This window comes from Poecilia formosa, unplaced genomic scaffold (genome assembly GCF_000485575.1).
Source record: "Poecilia formosa unplaced genomic scaffold, Poecilia_formosa-5.1.2 Scaffold26, whole genome shotgun sequence".
Taxonomy (NCBI): Eukaryota; Metazoa; Chordata; class Actinopteri; order Cyprinodontiformes; family Poeciliidae; genus Poecilia; species Poecilia formosa.
In genome coordinates, this window is record NW_006799965.1 from 2,912,186 (window position 1) to 2,933,122 (window position 20,937).

Sequence of the window (20,937 nt, forward strand, 5' to 3'; positions counted from 1 at the left end):
GTTGTCGGTACCACATGTGCTACTCCGAGTATCTCAGACGCTGTTGATCATGCAAAATCATTTCTCTGGTTTACAGAGACGAGAAAAAAGAGCAAATATTGTTTGTGACGATTTTTGAGCTCAGATAAAACCAAGTCATGTGGAACATCAAAGCAGATGGGCTAAAGCTGCAGAAAGCCACAATAGAACCGACTCTCATCGTCTCATAAGAGGAAACAAATGCTACAACTCAGAGGTTATTGAAAACAGATTGGAAAAATGTTGTGTGGTGTGACTCATGTCAGTTTGAGCTGTGACATTCAGACAATAGTCTGAATCTCGAGTAAACAAATTTAGATTAAAATCTATTCAGTCTTGTATGAAAAGTTCAGGCTAGTATTGGTGAAAATATGGGAGCTACGTTGACAAACTTTGGGTCAAATAAAGTTTCATTTCAGTTAATGGAATCTGTAAGTTCTGTGCACTACAACTACGTACTAAAAATTATCGTAAACATAATAAAGTTGACAATTCAGATAAAAAAATGGCAGTCAGGGACCAATTACAGATCCATGCACCTCCTTGTGAATCACTGATACTATGACACCATTTTAAAGTAAAAAAAAAAAAAGTCTTAAACTGGAAGAGTATGAATGAGGTCTGGCAGATCCATTTCTGTACAGTGGCAGCTCGTCTGTCACAGTTACTTGTCAGTAGATTGTTTTACCCAAATATTTGACCCATGTCAGATTAACATTTGCTCCACATTGCCAACAGGATGGGGTTGCAGTTACTTTGTGCTGATTTAGGGTAAAATTGGATGTGAAAGAGCAAGGTTCTGTTTCTGATTTCCTGTCACTTTCATTTTAGTTCATGCGCAGCATGATTCCACTCTCAACTCTGCTTCATTTGCTTTTCGGCGAGGTTACAGCAATTAGGTGGCAGTTTTGACCCTGAAAAACCATTAATTTTCTTTTCATGTCGCGATAACAAGATAATGAACTACGTATCTTGAGATTAGAGGAGTAATAACCATGTATGAGGCAAAGAATGCTGAGGTGATAGATATTTGGCTTAAATAAGATTCTATCACATGCCCTTTAAAGAGCCTTGTTTAATTTTCACATGAACAAAAGCATCCTGAATGTTATTTGTTGTATAAGGTGTGATGATAGGGAAGTTAAAATTTCCAAATACGTAATCGTAGATCTTTGTGTTTAAGATAAAAGCCCGGAACAGCAAGTACAGTTTTAGCTCCATGATGGAAAATGTGAGTTTCAAAGTAAAACCCGACTGTCTGATCTCATTAACCAACTGGCTCGGTTGTTCAGACTCAACCTAGGACCCATAACTGTGGTGTTGCACAGACTTCTAAAGGTATGTGTCAGACTCCTGCTGCTGATTCATCCTCTGACAGGACTTTAAACCAGTCTTTGCCATGCTACGGTCTAAATGCAGCTGCACAAGGGTGTCAACTGTAATCAGCAACAACCAGACCTGCTGTCACTCTCATCCCAAACAAAAGGCGCAGGACAGTTTCATGACTCGTGTGGGTTCAAAAAGACCTTTAAATTGATCCAGGACAGTGTCAAAGATCTGAAAGATTTTTTTTTTAGACTAACAAGCCCGTTCTGTGGTTGTCTGTCTAATCTCCTGCACGGAGTCCATGAAGTTATTTTTAGCATCATTCCCATGTCGGTGACAGCTGCGTCTGTTAGGGCAAGGAGACATTCAGTGAACTGTCCAGCATTGTCTGTTAACGTGGACAGCGCGAGCCGACTCTTTCTTTTACAAAGACCGTTTCCTCAGCCAGATGCTTTTATCACCTTAAAGCAACACAGATTGTTAGATTCAAAGCAAAGACAAATACGGTACAGAATGACTGGTCATTCTTATTTTTGGGGCGAGGGGGGAATTGGAGAATATCTTTGAAGGCTTACACAAAACCCAGAGAAGAAACTGCACAACACAAAGGATTTGTTTTCTTTGAAGGCTCCTTTTGTGTTTTCGACATCAATAACAAAGGACACACACCTTAACAAGCCAGAGTTGGAGGCGATGCATGACTGTTTTACTGGAGGCATGTGATACAAATGGTAAATCCCAGTTTCACTTTGTATTTAGTTTTCTAAATTGCAAAACTAAGAAGAAACTTTGTGGATAATTTTTTCTGCTATTTAAATAAACCTTGCAGGAATTTATGTTGTAATTCTTGTCTTTTTCTCTATGCATAGGTTTGTTAAAACTGTGGCCATACTTATTTCTCTCTATAATTTGGACACTAGGTATCTTGATATCTTTCTCTTGATTGGGCTTTGGGCTGGAATTATCCAGTCACATGATCCATTATGAAATAGTCAAAAGCTTTAATTTGTGCCTCATTTGCATGCAGCACATGAAATAAATATCTGCACATAAAAATACTCCTAATCCATGTAGTTATTAATCTGTTCATCAAAAGATGAATTTAATATACCACATTGCTTATTAGGATTAATTAAAAAATATTCAGGTTGATTCACACAGAAACTGAGTACTAATGTTGACAACTTGAAGGTGCTGAAGAATGAGTTTTAGTTTTACCCAATTACAAAATTCCCCAGAAAAGAAAGTAAAGAACTTTCTGTACTGCAGAATTATAAGAAAAACGAGAAAATCCATCAAGCCTATTTTTTTTTCCTTTCACAAATGTTCATCTTTAGGTATGAAGTGGCTGTTTATGATATGCTTTTTTTCTAAAGGCAGAACAATTTGACTTCAGGCCCCACATTATCAGAACAGTCAGTCAGTCAATATGTCATTAAGCAGTACAGCTGGTCGTCATGTCAGTTCAGCCTGGGGTCAAAGTGGGTATTAACAATCTTATTTCTCATTCTGGTTCCATTACTCAGTCGCTCATGAAATGCCATTGATCCATTGGAGCACGGACTTCAGGCTGTGCAACACATGACTCCTGAAAACGATGGAGAGGATGAAGGTGGATCGACGTCTGTGGACATGAATCTGGAGTGTAAATTTGACAGATGAATCAAACTTGTGGTGTGTTTTTTTTATGGGCAGTGTTTACTGTACAGCACATGAATCAAATGGGATCATGGGGTTAATTGAGTGTTAAGCCTCTGTGCTGTGCAGATCAAAGACTTTCAAGTCATATGATCACAATCAGCACCTTCTTCATCCAAGCTGCTGATAGATCCTCCCCGACAAGGTCACCAATGACACACCTCTCTCTTTGTTAGAGAGTGCTGTGAGTCCCTTCGTGTCACGGCGTGTTGGTATGTGCAAACCTATATTGTCAGAGTGTCGAAAGAACAACTCTGCACCTATTTGTTAAGCAAACAAATCTTTGAGTCACTGTTTACATCACAAAATTGATGGATTGTGTTCTACTTCGTAATCTGTGAGGAGAACCAATTCACCATACTTCATGACTTTACATATTGTCGTCAAGGTTATACTTGCTTGCTGATTGACTTTAGCAGATAAAAACAGGAGGAGTGCTTCATTAGGAGTCTACTCCAAGCATAAAGTTTCACATAGGATAGAAAATGATTTAAAAATCAGCTAAACAACTACTCAGTTAATCACACATCTTCAATGCATGCTAAATACAGTCCTTACTCACACTGGGGCTGATGCCTTCTCTTACCAATGGATAGAAAAAAACAACAACAAAAAAAACTGCATAGTGGTGCAGTTTGTAGCACTGTTGTCTTGCTGCAAGAAGGTCCCGAGTTAGAATCTCGACCTCAGGCCTTTCTGCACTGAGTTTGCATGTTCTCCTTTTGCATACATAAGCAAAAGAAATATATAAAAGAAATATTCTCTCTTTCAATGTGTGTGTTCTCTTCAGATATAAATGTCCCCTTAGGAATCAGGATGCACCTGCATATTGGTCTGTTTAGTGTATTGTTTCTTTCTCGGTTTCATTAGTCACTCACATGTCGGCGCATGACAACCTTGTTTCGGTCGGACTGCCCCAGGGCAGCTGTGGCTAAAACGTAGCAGCTTGCCACAATCAGTGTGTGAACGTGTGTGTGAATGGGTAAATGACTGAATGTAGTGTGAAGTGCTTTAGGGCCCTCTGGACCAGATAAAGCATCATACCAGCACGGGCCATTTACCATTTCTCCATTTGTTGGACAGATATTATAATACGGACAGCATTATTTTACCAGCTGTTTACCACACAAGGTTAGAGTAACAGAATCTGAAGTTTTTGCCAAACTTCAGATTGAAGCTAAGTCAATAAAAGAGTGAACACTTAGCACTAAGTGTTAATAACTGGACAAGCAAGGTACAATAAGTTAAATTGCTCTTCAGCTCTTCCCTGAAAATTGATGGATTGTGTTCTACTTCGTAACACAATCTGACAAACCTTTCAGCTTTGTCAGATTATCTTTTTGCACAATTAATGCGCTTCTCATCATTTCATTAGTGAATTTGTCTCAAGTAGCTATTTAAAACCTGCTTTGGATGCAGTGTCGAACATTTGCTTTAGCTCTACAGTAGGCAAGAACAACACTGTCCCTTGCCTCTGCGGCGCCCCGGGTGAGATTGTATTTTATTTTCATCATCACTTTCTCAGCAGAGCAGATGACAGCTATTGCAAATGTGTTAACCTTTTCTCGTTGGTTTGACAGATGTAACTCAAAACAGTTAACACACATTATTCAAGCAGTCCAAGCTCTATTGTTCTGACTATGGTAACCAAAGAGAAATTACCTGTTCTTAGCTATTAGGAGCTACTTATATCAATCTGAAATCACTAAAAGACCTTTTTCTCACTCCCCGTTACATTTTATCTTGTTTTATATTTTGTAATAGTTACAATATTTCAGTTTTCATCCACAGTTTGAAAAAATGATAAAATTTGTATCAAAACAGGTATAATTATTTTAGTAGACTTTAGAGCTATTGTTGCTTTTCTTTTTTGTTTTTTTTGAAAGGTTATTAAATTACATATTTTTGATAAAATAACGTTTTTGGATTGTGATACATATCTACATGCAATATTATTAGATTTTAGAAGTTCATGGCACTTAGTTTATACTAAACCTGGAAGTATTCAGTACAAGCTGCTTGTTAGACAAAGGAAATAAATTGTAAGAGGATTTGAAAATTACAGTAATTATAAATAGCAAGAAGTGACACCAAGACAATTTCTCTTTCTTGGAAAAAAAAAATCCTCTGTATTGTACTGTTTTTTTTAAGGCTCACATATAAGGAACACATTAAAGAACAATAACATTTTTGAATATTCTGCAGACTGATATTGTGAGTCAGCGGGTGATAGGTGGGGTAAACTGTGGACAGATCATGTGTTTGGGCTGTGGGAGGAAACCGGTGAAGATGCAAACTCTAGGCAGAAAGACCCCGGAGTTGGGACTCAACCCCTGGACCTTATGTGCCGCCGTGCAGCCCCAACGCCAACTCCAACTATTTTATTTTGTTTCTCTCATTTTGCATGTGGGTTTCAGCTCCCAGTCAGCAAATGGCTCATAACTACACAAGCATGTTTCCACTTGATGAATCCCACCTGTGTGCAGCTGTGTGTTTGTGTGAGCTGATCATTAGCATATTAAACTGCTTCAGGCAGCCTGTTCTGCTCCATTTGAGGACAGATTCTTTTAACAAAACCTTGACAACAAAAAAGAAGCTTTCAGCTGCTCCTATGCAAAAATGTATCCAACCAAAAAGAACAAATTTTGCTGTGTCAGACTTGGTGATTGTAAAAAAGGGAAAGAAAAGAAAAGAGGGAAGACAGGGAGAGAGAGAAAATATTACTGGAGCTGTAGATTCTGTATCTACTAAATTATGACAGATGACTGACTTTAAACCAGGGGTCTACTATCCTTCAGTTTTTGGAAACGTCTTTTCTCCAACACACCTGAATCAAGTAGCTGGCTTTCCTCATTAACAGTCACACTCAGTTCTGCTTGGCAATGAGGCTCTCATTTGATTCAGGTTGGAGAAGGGATGTTTTTAAAAGCTGCTGGGAAATAGCTCTGCTGGAACAATCTATAGTTAAAGCACTAGTAAATATTTAAGGGGTGGTGTTATGGGTTTTCCAGGGACATAGTGCCCTATTTTTATAGCAAAATCAAGTAACTATATTACCTTCAGTTGTTATAAAAAATGTTGTATATATAAAACATGAACAAAGGGGAGTTTTGACACCTTGAAATTGGGCCTCTATCGCTTTAAGAAGCTTAGTTTCCATCCCTCTCTACGACTTCATCACGTCGTCACAACAGTGCTTCTTATTACGGCATTTAAAACTGCTCTTAGGAACACTGGACTGAGAAATAGCTTGTATGATAGGTTCAGTGGACTCAAGTATTGGCTAATTGCTGCTGCTAGTCTGGAGGAGCTGAGTCTGGAGGAGCTGAGTTTTCAGCTGAACACTGTTTCCATGTTAAATTGAACAGCAATAGATTGCAATTCTTTTCCAAGCGTTTTATGTAAACCTTTCATTTACATGATTTTAACAAACTTCTTTCTGTTGTTTTTCTTCACCAACTTTAATTTTAGCAAATGCTTTTGGAGCCAAACAATCTATAGTTGCATTTAGTTTTGTGGATTTTCTAACTCCTTTATGAGCACTACAGGGGTGCTAGCTCTGTAACCTTGTTTTTTTATCCTAATGTTTGTTTTCTACACCTAGCAGATGGATAATGCAGATTGTTCATTCTCACTTTCCTCACACAAGCATAATCTTCCTATGTACTGCAGTCACTCTCATTGATGGGCTCCAATCCATGCGGTTCTTGGCTGTGCAGAGGCAACATCTTGTCATATAATCTTTTCCATATGCAACTGTTTGTCCAACAAAAGCAACATGTCTCAGTAAAGCGCAATGAAAGAGCTTTGAACAAAACAAATGAGCTGGTAGGGTTTTTTTTTTTAAGCAATGTAGAAAACTGGCTAATGCCAACAGAATAATCATCTGCTGCCTGGCTAGGTGACAAAGGGGCAAAAACTGCTTTCTGTCTCTAAGAAAAGCTGTGTAGAATACTGAATATTCAGGTCACAGCAACACTGTTGACAAAAATATGAAATGCCTAGTTGGGGAAATCTAATGAGATACAGTGATGACTGATGCATTTTCAAGTTCCTAAATGTGTCCCCTTAGTTAAAGAGAGACGTTCCAACAATGTTTTAAGTACATTTTAAAAAAGACTAAAACATGTATATCCTGTAAGTAATACTTACTGTGTATAGGGCTTCCTAGATAATAAATGTTACTGTTGACATAGGTACTTAATGTGCAAAGTTATCTCAGCTACAGGCACTTGTATTTATACCTCACAAACCTTTTCTCCGTTTACTTTAAAAAGCAAATTTCATATTTATGCAAATTTCTCTTTATGAAAGAGAATCACTGTGTTGCAAGTTACTGTTCAGCAGAATTAAAATAGTTAATAAAAAGTGTTTTGTTAGAAAAAAAAAACTTAAGTGTGACACACTTATTCTGCCCGTGAGCAAATACTTTGTCAAAGCTTTTTATAGCAATTACAGCTGCAAGTCACTCATCCCTATAGTCTTTTTACAGTTTCTCAATATGACTGAATTTGATTTTTGCCATTCTAGCAAAAGGTTATGTGTAAGTTAAACCATTCTATTGCAGCTCCAGCTAAGATTCATGTTTTGCATTACAGAACCACACAATATATTGGATCGCTCATAAATGTTTGCAGTATGGTAATCCCAAATAGCTGCAATATTGTATTTCAAGTGCTGTGCATGCACATATTGCATGCCAACAATATATTTTGCCCATTTCATGATGTTTTTACTACCCTGACAGGGTTTCTCTCAGTGTATTATAAGTCTGGCGGGCAACCAGGCTTTACTTGTACCCCCACCAGGCTAAGCATTGCTTATTTATTGAAGTTTTATTTTTAATGTTTGCATTGTTTTACAACTTCATAGTTGGTGTTCAAGTGTTAATCTTCCAATCGTCATCAAGTGATATTTTCAAATTTTCTGTCAACTTTACGCATATTTTAACTCAAAAACACGACAGGCCACTGGATGAATGACTGCCCTGGCACCCAACCAACAGGCTGAGCAAGTTTTCTGTGGGAAACATTGCCTTAATACCCAAGATTGAGATCTATTTTTAGTGTCTAGGATGCTAAGGTTCACAAAGAACAGTGTGGATATTGTGATAAAGGAAAGAAAACGAGTCAAGGCAAAAATCCGGTTTAGTCATAGAAGGTCTCATCATCATGGCATTCAGAAATAACATCGCAATTACGTTTTTCTGCTGTAAAGGTAAGTCTTTTGTAGCTTCTAAAAGATTATCTCCATGGATTGCCCCTGTTGCCATGTTTAACTAAATCCATTGTCTGCCAACGCTCTCCACGGCAAGATTCTGCCAAAATTATATGTTGCCATTGGATATAATGTTCATGGAGATGTCCAGTGTTTTCTCATCTCGCATAGTATATTGGCCAAAAGTTTATTTCTGGTGTCATCTGACCAGAGAATATACAATACTTCACAACGTTTACCACATTACCTACATGGCTTGTAGCAAATTGCAAATGGGATTCATACGTCTCTTTTTCAACAAAAGTTTTGGTTCTACCCTTGTTCCATGAAAGCCATGTCTGCCGAGTATACGGCTAATATACGACTACGACTAATAATTGGCCTTTCAGTAGATTCTTCTACTTGAGCTCTGCATCTCTGCTGCTCCGTCACAGTTACAATGGGTGCTTCCCAAATAAGTCCTGTTCATACTGTGCAAAAATCTAAATTTTTATTTCTTTTTCTTGAAGAGCCAATGAGAAGAACAAAGTTATTTTTGGCCAAGACAATTAATGTTTCACAGGGATTCGATAGCATAACTCAAGAGATCTCCTCTTAAGTCTCTCCACTACTGCTACATTTTTCAGTATAGTAATCATCCCCACTGTCCATTTCCAGATGATTGGATTTGAAATAAAAAAATGAAAAAGTGTCCAATGACATATGGGTGAGGTACTATTTGTATTCATGACAAAAGAAATCTTTATGCTATAAAGTTTCTTCCACTTTATAGTTATGGTTTATTTTGTTTGTCTATCAGATAAAACACAGAACACAGTGAGATTTGAGGTTTTAATGGGACAGCTTTTGGGACATATTCAAATGTATTGTTATCCTTTATCTCAAAACCTTCTATTAAAGTTGTAATGATGTATCCTTATTGTTGAACTGGTTTTAACCTAACGATCCTTCATTATTGAGATTCAGTCATCCTGAGCTCGGTGGTCAAGTTGTAGCCCTTTAGCTATGAACTGAAGGAAAGAGACATCTTTGTGTCAGTTTCTGCCCTGCAGCACTCAGTGCTTGATCAAACTTCACTTTAACTTTTTTTAACAAGCTCCAGTCTCTTCTCTCAGGACTCCAGGGCTCTATGGGGCTCTCCTTTGTGATTCTGTACAGTCTATGCTAGATCTGGATTTGTAGTCTGAGTGTGAAACCCTGCAGTTGTAGTGCACTGACTGCTGATGGTGAAGGCAACATAATTCAGGTTATGTAGAGCTAGCTCCCGATGCAGGCTAGCTCTTTAAACCGGTTTATCAAATGTCTTTGCTAGATAATAGCAGTATAATATGTTCAGGGACTTTTATAGCTAGCAGCATTAAAAAACGTTCTCTCCAACATGATTTTGTTTTAGTGAAGCGGAGCATGCATTAAAAAAAAAACTATTAATCAAAGAAGTCATTCCAGCAAAAAGTGATTTCACTTCGTGATCACATTTTTCTTTGAGCTAAAAGTCTGAAACTTTTCTGTAGAGAGCTCCATTTTCTCTTGCTAATTACCGCTGATGAAACTAAAAGTTTTGGTGTAAAATTCAGTCTTCACGCTGTCCCAGTTAGCAAAGTTTATCACCTAACCCTGGAAATGTAGAGGGCATTAGAGGTAATCTGTTCAAACCAGCAATCACTTCTTCAACATTAAGTAAAGATTTCAAACTTTCAAAATAGATGGCTGTCATTATTTTTAGGAGGTTTTCAAAATTTGCCACTGTCCAATTTCTACATAAAAAGCAGGAGAGACTGTTGGCGCCATAGGGAAGTCTCTGTGTAGTCTCATGGGAGTCTTTTATACTGATGCTTAGCATAGTGGTCACATTAAAATCGATTTTCTATTCTTGTTCAGAGTACAATTTTAGAATACTGGAATTTTCCAGTGTTACATGGGACACATACCAGTGTTACACCAATGGAAGTTTTCTGCAACAACAATATTTATTTCAACATCTTATGCTTGCTTAACCCTAATATAGGAGGGCACACATTACAATAAACACTGACGCCAAGGCCCTCTGACTAAGCTGCTGTTGGTGAAGAATGAGAATGAGCTGGTATCATTGCTAAAAGGCTAAGTGTGACTCACAAATAAGAGATGAGACCTACTGCACAGGAGGAAAAAATCTCCAAAAGCTTATTTTTTTGCAATTCTCTTAAACTGTGAGTTAATAATGACCTGTTTCAACAGATTTATCAGCAAAATATCTGCCCCACTGAACTCAGAATGTTTTAAAGCTTCTTAAAGTAAAATTAATGTTACCATTCCATGTAAATTATAATCCAACATTAAATGTCCACATAAAAAAAGTATAAAACCTCAGTGGGAAATGTGAAGAGAAGGATACCAAGATATCACACCAATTTGGATAATTACAGACACTAAATGGACCTTCAATAATAACTGTGTTAACTCCAGTAATGGCTGAGCTGATATCAGAAAGTACGACTTTGTAACCCTTATTAATGACTGACACTAATGTCTGCAGACGTGACGGTTTATCAGAAACCAAGAAGGACCCATCAGAACAGAGAGTTATGGGGGAGCGAGGAAAAAAACTCATATATTTCTAATTATCTGTGTATAAGAATAGCAGAATATCATTAATGCTGACTTAAGTTAAATCAGCCTGGTCTCACTTGTCAGCAGCACATCTGCATGCAAATGATTGTATTGTTAGCATTGTAATCCAAAGGTTAGCCAGGAGTGAAGGACTAAGAGGGTATTACCATCTGTTAGCCCTCTACTGACATCTAATGCACAGTAACCATCTTCTTCATGTGTAATTACCCCCTCTCCTCACCCTCACACACACACTCTGCGAGACGGAATAGTCTTCCCAAAGTTTCCTCAGGCATTGCCTCATCAATTTCCTAAACCTGAATTAGAAGCAGAATGTGGAATTAGATTAACACAACCAAGCACAGGGATTTAGATTTAAAGTCAGACTTCAGGTCATTGTTTCCCCTGAAGGATCAGGTCTGGATTTCTGTAAGCTACAATAAGCTACAATTTGTGATGAATCACCGAGGACAAACTGTGAAGAAATTTTAAACACTTGTTAAATAGTTTCTTTTTTGTTACTACAACTTTGATCTCTTGCTTTGTGTGTGTTATCATATTTCACATTTCTGATGAAAAGTGTTAGTTTGGTACCACATGTGAGTTATAATTGTTCAAAAACCATCATCTGGGAGAGGTTGGGCATAAATGATGGAAAATTGATGGAGCAGAATGAACAGTGGAGCCAGATTACAAAACAATGTGAACAAGAGCTTGTAAAGATGTAATAATATTTTTAGCAGAGCCCTGCAAAGAACTGAGCAAAAATATTTAATACCTCAAATTCTAAACTGTAGCTATTTTTTTTTTATCCAACCATGTTTTTGAAAATGTGTTATATGCGAGTATAAATACGATGAAATGAGGCTCATATTGTGGAACGTCAAGTCCTATCCTGCATAGTGTGTGTCTGTTGGAAGGCTGAAAGGGTTAGATTATCAACACAAACTTAATAATTCATAAAGGAGATATTGCATACATCTCCAACAGGACGCAATCTGAATCAGATTTTGTACAATCATAACTGGGACATTGTGCTGGCAAATCCTCTCGCTTCCTAGTGTTGATAAAAGAGCTGAATATCACCGAGACGCAATGCTGGAAAATATCAAGGTGCCACATTTGTGGATTTGGATGGAAAAAGAAAAATACCTCTAGCGATCAGTCAGGAAAACCATAAGATGCTACCCACATATGGCATAGAAAGAACAATGATAATTCAGAAGAAAGTAAATCACAAAGAACTCATGTCTTCGCTACTCTCTACACTAATCCCTCTTCATATGTATTTAAACAACAAGCACCTTTGTAATTAATTTCAGACAGTCACAGCATCACAGCTGAAGACATGAGCACATATTTTTATAGCTGGGATATGTATTTTGATCAGAAAAAATCAAAATAATACTTTAAAATTTTGTGATTTATTTCATCTTTTTCTTTTTTTTTGCTTCTCCCTGGCTCCAAATAGATTTTGTCACACATAGATAGGACAACTGTCTGCCTGCTAATGTCACATCCTGCTGACATTAGCAGACGCAAATACTTTTATAATGACCCAAAAGCCAATATTCAGCTTAAGCATCACGATATGATTAACAAAACACATAATACATGACAAGGGATGTTTCAGATGTTTTCACACATATCCAAACTGCATGGGAGCTTTCTCTGATGGTTGTCAATATGCGCTCTAGCACCAACACTCGTCCGTCTTTTGGCTGAAAGTATGTGAAAATGTGTTATATTTTTATGTACAATAAGATGATGTGTATCTCATATCAGCTTTTCTAGAGCCCCAGTCTGACCTTTACTCTACCTGCCTGTTGACACCAAAAATACTGTTCGTTTCACCTTTGGGCTACTTCCCAATGTAGGCTTCTCTCCAGCATCCATGGGACTTTGAGGAAGGAGCCCTAATTATGATCGCCACTGTGGTGATGCAACAGAGACGGGATTATGCTGGGGTCAGTTTGGGAACTGACCTCCAGTTGGTAAATTTATGCTGGTGTCTTGGCCTCCATTCTCTCTGCAAATGCAGCACCACACCACAGCAGGGTCTCTTGGTGTGTGTTTCTGAACTTTGCGGCCTTTGCATCATACACGTATCCACCCAATATGTCTTTTTCTCACAGGAAATGTAAAGCCCCATCCAACACCTTAACTTAAATACATTAAAGACAAGATTTTGGACTGGGGTTGGGGGAGACTGTCAGAAGGCAGTGGTATTACCCCCAATGTTAAGAGGAAAAAAGATCTCTAAAATACACAAACTATTTGAAGCAAAATATTACTAAGAAAGAAGTGATCAGTTAAGAGATCAGCTGGATCAGCCTTGTCAAGAAAGCAAGTAAATGCTTGTATAAATCCATTTAAAACTCACAATTCGAAGCACTTGTAGTCTTGCTACATGAGTGTTAAAGCAAATTCATACTCTGCAGTCTGCTCAACAGAATCTGAGTGGTAAACAATATCAGTGTGTCTGCCCACTAGTTTCTGCCAGGTCTAACTGTAGACTTTGCATGCAACCCAGACATTTTGATGACTAGCCTGGCTCTTCACATTTGTAGCGACAATAAAACTACCGGTCAAGGGTTGGCAACAATGTGGGAGATGTAGAAAATCATAGGTTAGCTCATGAGCAGAGTAAAAAAAAATCTATGCAATAACTGTTTTTAAGAAGTAGTCTCGGAAAACCTGCAGATTTTTTTTTTTTTTTTTTTTTACTTTGATCGTGATTTTCTATGAGGAACCAAAAGGCCAAAAATTTAACTGGTACACAAAATATAAATTAAATTATTCTTACTAGCCAGTTCCATTATTATGTTGACAACTGGAAAAAAACAGCACGATACCCAATGAGGCTGTGGTTCAGTGAATACAAATTTTACAAAAATGAGTACGTGTATGTTGACTTGCATTTTACAGACATAAAATTATGTGTTATTTCAGTATGTCTTGACAATTTCTGCATTCATTCTCATTGCACTTCTATGTTAGGTCAACTATGGTATTGCATGTTTTCTTTTTCCATATGGAACAAGAAGATGACGGTGTAAGGAAGGAGACAGTTTGGGGAAATTATTCCTAGAAAAAAGAAGTTGTGGTTATTAGGTATTTTCTGAATGCAAATGTCTCTACTTTCTTCTTCTTTTATTGAAAGATTTTCTCTCCCAAGTTTTGCTTCCTCAAGTTTAAACGCCTGTCTCCATTTCTTCAGATGTTGCCTGATCTTCATTTGATCCCTTTCTGCTTTTTTTTACTTTTGAGGCAGTCAGAGCAAAACAGTTAGTATGCTCCATGAAGAAATCAGTGCACCAGGAAATTGAGCCTCAATACTTTATCCCCTTTATTTTTCTCATATTTCTTCCTCTCTCAAATCTAAAGGCCAGACTGCGTTTTAGTTGTACTAGATATCTTACTTCATGGACTTTCATACTCATCGACTCTGCTCAATTCAACCCAATTTTACTCAAAACCACCAGTTCACAAGACAAGTAATCTCAAAGTAAACAGACCCAGTCATCATCATTGCTGTACAACATTTACTGTTGAGTCCTGTACAGTCATATTTTAATACAACACTGTCAGATAGGGACGATTATTAAAAGCTAATTAAAGGCTGTTAGTCTAAAGAAGATCTTCACTTTGATATAATCTCTCATTCTGTCATCCTCATGGGGTGACAGTTCAGAGAAAAAACTCCACTTCCTCAAAAGGTAGCCTCCAGAAGAGCTATCTACATTTCTATTTCAAATCACGTTTAAAAAGTGCTTATTGTACCTGAAGCCTTCTGCTCTATTAAAATAATTTTATCATTTTATTGTGCCCTTTAATTGATTTTGTGTGTTTTATATGGTGTTCTTCAGTGTCAAGAAAGGTGCCTATAAATTAAATGTATTGTTTAAAAAAAACCAATATATATATATATAGTAAATATCATTATAAGCTCATATATTTTAAGTAGATGAGCTTGTAATTTAACATCCCATATCCGGTATAGACATTGGATGCTTTTATGTCACATTAGTTTTATTTATTTACTCACTCTGAAACATTTTATTTGGATTTAGTAAGTTTATATTACTATTTAATATGCTTATAAACTTTTGCATACGAATGTGAGTAATATTATATTCTTTGTGTATGCTTTCTCCCTTGTCTCCTTCTTTGTGCTCACAGATTAGAATGACTCATCCACTCAGTCATACATTTGTGATAGACTAATGCCAATAGATCGGTTAGGAAAAGAAAAAAAAAAAAAACCTATCCTATAGTGTCTTTGCTGCCGGTCTCCGTCTTTCCCTCCCACACACCCCTCCCTCTCTCCCATCTTCTCTCACCCTGCCACAGCATTTCAGAGCTGCCAGAGGCATTAACAGAGAGCGAATAGACTCTGATTTCACACACAGCACAGGGAGGAGTCGGCATCAATGTGTAAATGCACACATGCACTCTGATGCCCATGCACAGGGAGACAACAGGAGGCAGGCAGAGACTTCAGTTGCAGAATGTCCACTCGCTGCAGTCAGACATGTAGGAGGAGTTGCTGCTCTGCTCGCCGTTCCAGCTCTGTTTCAGTCCTGTAAGCACCTCCCATCCCCCCCAGTGTTCGCTCCCTGGTCTGCGGTTGCTAAGGGGCTGGCTGGAATGACCCGGGTAAGTAGGAGACACAAGGAGATGCACTAGATGGGGCTGCCGGCTGGGAGGACTCTCTGATCCCTGATCCCTCCTCTTCTCCATGCTGACACACAGACAGAAGAGCTCTGATCTACAATACAGATGCATGCCCATATAGGAGGGCACCGTTGTGCAGACCAAGGGTCTTCAACAGGCACAGCTTGAGAGGAGGACCTCCACAGAGACACACAGGTAAGAGGCAGCACAGCTGGATCTGCTCTGTTGGATTTCCATCAGTACTGACTTGTGCAGATGTGCAGGAATTGGCAGTGTGTGTGTGTGTCATTTAATTATCGTCTTTGATCCAGGTCTGCGCTTAAAAAGTGACTGATCTGTTTGGTTCATGGTTGTGTTTGTGTGCTGCGCTGCATGACCATTGATTGATAAGAAGATGGGAAGATGGGTTTGTGGATGAGCACTGTGAAAGCATGACGATGGGTAATGTCTCCTGGAGGAGATGCTCTGATATCCATCAGATGTCTACATGATGTCAGTGGGAAATAAGAGGCAGAATAAAAGGGACCAGGAAAGGAAGAAGGAAAAGACTGAAAAGTGCCACATTCTGTTTTAGTGATTGGTCTCGTATTTATTTGAAACTCCTCGGTTGGTGATATCTTCCAAACACTTGGGGCTGTGTTTCTCTGCGTTTCAAGGTAGCTACAAGTACTTATAGTGAAGAAATGTTTGGGGGAAAAGCTCTGAGGGACTTTACAGACAGTGCTAAGGACAGGAAGAGCTCCTGGGTGTGCATACATCAAGCCACAAGACAGCTGGAAGTTGGGGAGGAAACCTGAATGTAGACTGAAATTAAGAACAGAAAACCTAGGCTAGGAAATGGAGGTTCAAACAGAGGATTCAAATGATTATCTGCCACGTTACTAAAAATAGAAGGTCTACGAAGACCTTTAAGAGGCTGAAAACAGGAAGAGAAAAGGTCTCCAAACAGCATATGTTTATCTCTAATACTGTTCACATGACTCTTAAATGGTTTTCTGGGGGGCGGAGGAGAGTTTCACTTTCTCTGTGAAAGTCAATGGCCACGGCAGCAGCTCCATTCAGAGATTGGCTCTGAACGAATGTGCTTATGCAGAGGTGCCCGTGCTTCAGAGAGATGAGCTGTCCAGTGCTGTTGCACGGTGCATACATCACTAAACACAGAGCTATAGGCACAGGAGGAATCAACAGAAAGAAATCCATTACTTAGATGACTATGGTTTTGTGATTTCATCACATGAATGTGGTTGGTTTGAAGACACTGGACATGGGAGAGAATATTAACAATAAACACCTTCACTTCTCAAAACAAAACAAAAATAAAAAAGAAGTTAAGACGGACCAAAAATATCAACCTGTTTTATTGTGGTGTCTGTTTTATTATGATTAGTTAGTGATATACAGGTTGAATTTAAATACTGGAGCATCTTTCAATGATTTGCATCAGCTTGACTCGTCTGTTTGACAGAGTGAATGTCTGAGGAATTATGAGCTTTTTTCAGAGATGCTCTTTATACATTATGTTACACATAAACTCCATCACCATCAAGGAGGGATGAAATTACCAGACAAGATGCATACTTAATTTATGCATTAGTATCCTGAATTAAATTAAGTCTAAAGATCCAAAATAATTTCTGCAATCTTATTGCATGTCTCACTCTGAGGGGCAGCCCCTGTTCAGTTTACTGTCAACTTCGGCTTAGTCATTACAAAGAGCAGAACAGCCCCAAGGTTGCAGGGAATGGAGCAAATTAACACCATTTGCAAAACCGCCTTTGCCCTAGTCCACACACCTGCCAGCTTCTCATAACATGGCTCATTGAGGCGTCCGGAGTAACGTGACTGCCACCGATAAATACCAAGCCAGGGCATGCTTTCAAAATCCAATCAACATCAAAGTGACAAGGTCTGATGCACATGCCAGGAGAACCAGTTGGCACAGGCCAGTAGCTCTGTAGATCTGCATAAAAGTAAAGTAAAAACGAGAAATGGCACAAAATAAAACCTAGAGATTACACCAATTACAGGAAAGAGCATTTAAATGAGGGGAAAAAAAGATAAGTTTTTCATGCTCCGATAAATATTTTGCTAGTAGTTAAGCGCTCGTGGATGGCTTTGTTACAAATAACTTGAGTACTTCCTCCCCAGAGACGAGCGTGAACAGACACAATCAACCACTATGGGTCTTACTGGCTAGAGATTATTTTAAATCTAAATAGTGAAATTAATCTTCAGTAATGTTGAACGAAATGAGTTTTGTCTTGGAATTACAGATGTGGAGTTCAAGGATAAGCCTTGCCGTATTTTATGCATTAATTACCATCATTAAATCTGATTAAAACACCAACTTCTCCAGAAAACTACTAGATATTCAGTCTGGTATTAGTCTGATGCAGCCTGTGTTTCTATTTTACCTAATGGATGCATGTGGGTGATTTGTTGACTCTAATTATATACATATCAAAGGAAGTGAAAATGTCTGCATGAAAAATGACATCTGCCATTTGCAGATGTGTTACAGAGGATCAGTTAGGATAAATGGCATGTCTTTATCTCAGATTAATTGGGATAATTGGTTTATGTGATCTAATTAGAGAGAAAATATATGGTGACTTGCAGAAGCTATCCATACCTGAGTGTATGGTTGTTTCTAAAAGATTTTATAAGAGAAACAAGGTGTCTCTTTAGCCACAGTGGCTCCTCAATGTGTTGGCCAAAAGTGTTAAAGACCTGAGAAATATGTTTAAATATAAACGTTGTTTAGTTCTTTGATTTTGTCATTAGGCTGCAAACTGAACATCTTCCATAAATACGAAATATTTCATTCAAAAAAGTGTTTTATTATGTGCAAAATTTGAAAATGTTACTTTATTTATTTTTTAGTTCTTTAACTTAAGTAAGAATTAAAAATAATTGTTGTAGTAGGTGTTCATACAACTAAAAAAGTGTCATGCAGGCTGTATGGCTACAGACAAAATGTATTTACCATGTATAACGGCAAAATGGCTTTCGTTGTAAATGTTGCGGTAGATCAATGCAAAACGGCTCATAGTTATGAAGTAGAATGAAAGTTATACTTGGTATGAAAATGTGTTTTAAATGAAAAGCTGAAACTTGTTGATTTGTATTCATGTTTCTTCAGCATTACGTCCTAAATAAATCTAGTGACATGATTGCTTTCTGTGTACAATGCCTCAGAAGTTTGCATGAGAACATAGACAACAAATGGCATCATGAAGACCAACGAATGCATCACACAAGTCAGGGACATCATTGTAGAACAGTTTGACAAAGTGATACTCCAAGTTTTGAACATCTTGCATAGCGCTGCTCAGTATGAAGAGAGCGTGGAACAACTGCAAACAGTCCATCCAAACCGATGGCAGGGCAAGGAGAGACGTAAATAGAGAAGCAGCCAAAGAACAAATTATAACGCTCGAGCTCCTCTTGAGATCCACTAGTCAACAGGTTTTGAAAAGTTTTCAACTGAGTAACTATTAGTGGTGTACTCCAAAAATCTAGTGTTTATGTAAGAGAAGCAGGAAGGAAAACCAAAATACATAGACAGGGCAAAAAAGGAAGAAAATCTCTTAGATGCTGCAAAAGACTTGAGACTGGGATGGAGGTTCACTTTCCAGGAAGATAATGACCATAAGCATACAGCCAAAAAATATGTTTACATTAATGTTTGAGAATGGGACAATCAGAGTCCAGACCTAAATCCAGTAAAAAAAAATTCTCACAGTACTTAACATAGATTTTCAGGCTTAAATCAAATCTGACCCAGCTTGAGCTATTTTCCAAATACAAATTTACAAAGAGTCTCTAGATGTGCAAAGATGTAGAGAACCAACAAAAGACTTGCAGCTGGACGTTACAGTAGAGGTGGTTGTATGCCAAACATTTCAGATTTTTATTTGCCAAAGATTTTTTTAAAGCCATTTGTTACTTTGTTTTATTTATATTATTTTAGGGATCTTAAAAAGTTATAGTTTTACTTCTTGTCTTGAGCTAAGATTAAATAATAAAACTCATTTCCTATATCTAAAAAGATAGGTATTTAATTTGATACATTAATCTAACACTGTATGCAAAGGCTATGTTGTATACTGGTTCTGCAGAAACATCTACGATTATTCGGATTTTGTTTTGTTTGACTGAATCAGATGTCGTTAAAGCCAGAGTATTCCTGAAATGAGACCTTTTATACTTTTCACTCCATTTACCAACACACATCTCAGAGCGGTCATGTCCAAAGTTAAAGGACATCATGTACTACGATGATGCTTTAAAGGTTTGTTATGTGTAACGTCAGATGGGCTGCAAAGATCCTGAATACAGGAAATAAAAAGGGAGGTAGTTAGAAAAGGTTTTAAACTGATGATGGGCCGAGGCATTTCTGTGTGTCGCTCCTCTAAATGCTGATGTGGGTTTTCACTTTGTGCTCAATGTTTCACACAGTCCAACAACATGTATGAGAAGAAACTGGTGACTAACCTGGCAGTATGTGTGAGTGACAGCATGACAGGTTCAGTGTCAGTCTGTGTTTAACTGATGGACAGATACTGCAGTAAAGGAAAACAAAGGTAGAATCTGATGCCATTACAGGTTAAAATATTGTGCTAGGTTAAGACTGTTAAGGACAAGATGATAGACTAAATAGGAACTAACATTCCTGTAACTGGCTAAAGTGTCAGAATGGGCGTAAAATAAACGAATAACTCGGCAGCAATAAGGTTTAGGAAAAAAAAGTTTTTGTAAAAGAGTTCATTGTGGGCTCAACCACAGACTTTCTGGACATACTGAAACATTCTGCCTCATAAATGTTACAACTTCAGTGCCAAACTGTACATGGCACAGTTATGCATAACTGCATAAGCTACTCGCACGTGGCAGCAATCGCAACAATACTTAATCGTGTGCTATAACATGCAGACACTCCGTCTCTACTAATGAAGATTCCCTCATGTCTGCTATGAATGCTTAAAGAAGCTGCAGATGATTACGGATCGACCTGTTTTCTGATTGAGCTTATATTTATTTGATCATTGACCATTTTAGTTTTATCTTCCGACTGTCTTTAAATCATCTGAGTTACTGTTTGCTGGGAAGCATTTTAGTCTTGCACTTGTACAGTTGTAGGTATAATTCCAGTTTCTTAATGGCACAGGTTGATGTGTTACTAGGCAAAACACTTCACTCCAATTTGCATGCCAATCTGTGTATTGGAATAAGGAGGTGTGCACATTTTTAAATCAAACTGGGTGCATGAGTCAGTTTGTGTGGCCAGGGTTACTGTTAAAATGCTGTAGAAATTAAACCTATTTGCAAAATCTAGAAAGAAAATAAGTTTAATGTCTGGTTGTGATTTATATCAGTCTATTTTCTTTAGCAGCAGCCTCAGTTCTCGAC

At 37.9% G+C, this 20,937-nt stretch overlaps 1 protein-coding gene across 4 annotated transcripts in view; it reads left to right on the plus strand.

The window, feature by feature from the left end:
- The first annotated feature begins 15,213 nt into the window (after positions 1 to 15,213).
- frmpd3 (FERM and PDZ domain containing 3) overlaps positions 15,214 to 20,937 on the plus strand; it is a 99,842-nt gene continuing 94,118 nt past the window's right edge. For 2 of the 4 annotated variants that reach the window (XR_001661667.1, XM_016669619.1), the window contains exons 1-2: positions 15,214 to 15,507; positions 15,604 to 15,720. The gene's annotated coding sequence lies outside the window, so the exon portion shown is untranslated. The remainder of the gene's footprint in view (positions 15,508 to 15,603; positions 15,721 to 20,937) is intronic. The other 2 variants (XM_016669621.1, XM_007548432.2) reach the window with 1 other exon arrangement.